The sequence below is a fragment of the Neopelma chrysocephalum genome, unplaced genomic scaffold (assembly GCF_003984885.1).
Source record: "Neopelma chrysocephalum unplaced genomic scaffold, ASM398488v2 Primary Assembly neopelma1_330, whole genome shotgun sequence".
In the NCBI taxonomy this organism is placed as follows: Eukaryota; Metazoa; Chordata; class Aves; order Passeriformes; family Pipridae; genus Neopelma; species Neopelma chrysocephalum.
Window position 1 is genome coordinate 13,545 of NW_020897993.1, and position 1,513 is coordinate 15,057.

Sequence of the window (1,513 nt, forward strand, 5' to 3'; positions counted from 1 at the left end):
AAGGAGAATGTTGGAGTCCCCATCCCTGGAGGGATTTAAGGGAGAAGGTTGGGAGTCCCCATCCTTGGAGGGATTTAAGGGAAGAGTGGAGGAGTCCCCATTTTTGGGGGGATTTAAGGAGAATGTTGGAATTCCCATCCCTCGAGGGATTTAAGGGAGAAGTGGTGGAATTCCCATCCCTGGAGGGATTTAAAGGACACCTGGATGTGGCACGTGGGGACATGGGTCAGTGGGACTTGGTTGTCCTGGCCCAGGTTTTCCCAGAGAAGCTGTGGCTGCCCCTGGATCCCTGGAAGTGTCCAAGGCCAGGCTGGAGCAACCTGGGATTCTGGAAGGTTGTCCCTGCCCCTGGAACTGGATGATCCTTAAGGTCCTTTTCCACCCAAACCACAGATTTGGGAACGGGATTTGCACACACTGCATGGAGGCCAGGACCAGATTTATGGAATGATTTGGGATTTTTATATAGGGATAAAAGCACTCCCTTGCCCAGCCAGGGGCTGATCCAGCTCCCACTACTCACCAGCACCTTCAGCAATAATTCCTTTTTTCCTCCTGGGGAGGATTTTTCCTCCTTCTCCACAGATGGAGAAACGAGACCACTCAACTCACTCCCTGCCTGATTTTCCACCTCTCCTACCCCAAAAAAGCAGAATCCCGTTGGTTTTCCCTCTTGGCATCAGGCATAAACAAGGTTTCTATGGAATTTGCAATTCCAGCTCCTTTTTTTCCAGCCCTCAATGTCATTGCCAGGCCGAGGTCCCACTATGGATTCCAGCAAGATTTGGGATCAGCTTTGGGCTACAAAGGGATATAAAAGGTCGATGCAGCTTGGAGATTCCCTGTCCTTGTCCAAAGAGATGGCAAATTAAAGGAATTTAGCGGAGAGCAGGTCCATGAAGGGCCATAAAAACCAACATTCCGGGTGGATCTTTTCCTTTGGGATGTCCGTGGTGTGGGAATGTCCCAGCAGGAGCCGTGCAGGTCCCACGAGGTGGCATCTTCCTTGGATGTTTTCCAGGATATTTCCAAACAGCCTCAGCTGTTTAGATGCTCCGGGAGCTGCAGCAGGAGGAAGTTCAGCCCTGGAATTCGGGAGGGAAGGAAGAAAGAGCCGTAAATTTCCAACGATGGGTCAGGAGCGGGACACGATCATGGAATGGTTTGGGGTGGAAGGGACCTCAAAGATCATCTCATTCCAACCCCTGCCGTGGGTAGGGACACTTCCCACTATCCCAGGTGCTCCAACCTGGCCTGGGACACCTCCAGGGATCCAGGGGCAGCCACAACTTCCCTGGAAAACCTGTGCCAGGGCCTCCCTACCCTCACAGGGAAGAGCCCAGACCCATCAAACCCATGATCTTTTTAAGATAATCCCATTTAATATTACATTTATCACATTCCCAAGTGCCAAGCTTGGCTCCTCCCCTCAATTTTGGGTGAAAATCCCACCGTTTTAAACGGGTGTTTCCCTAAATCCGAACGCCGTTCCGTGACCGCCGACGTACCGCGC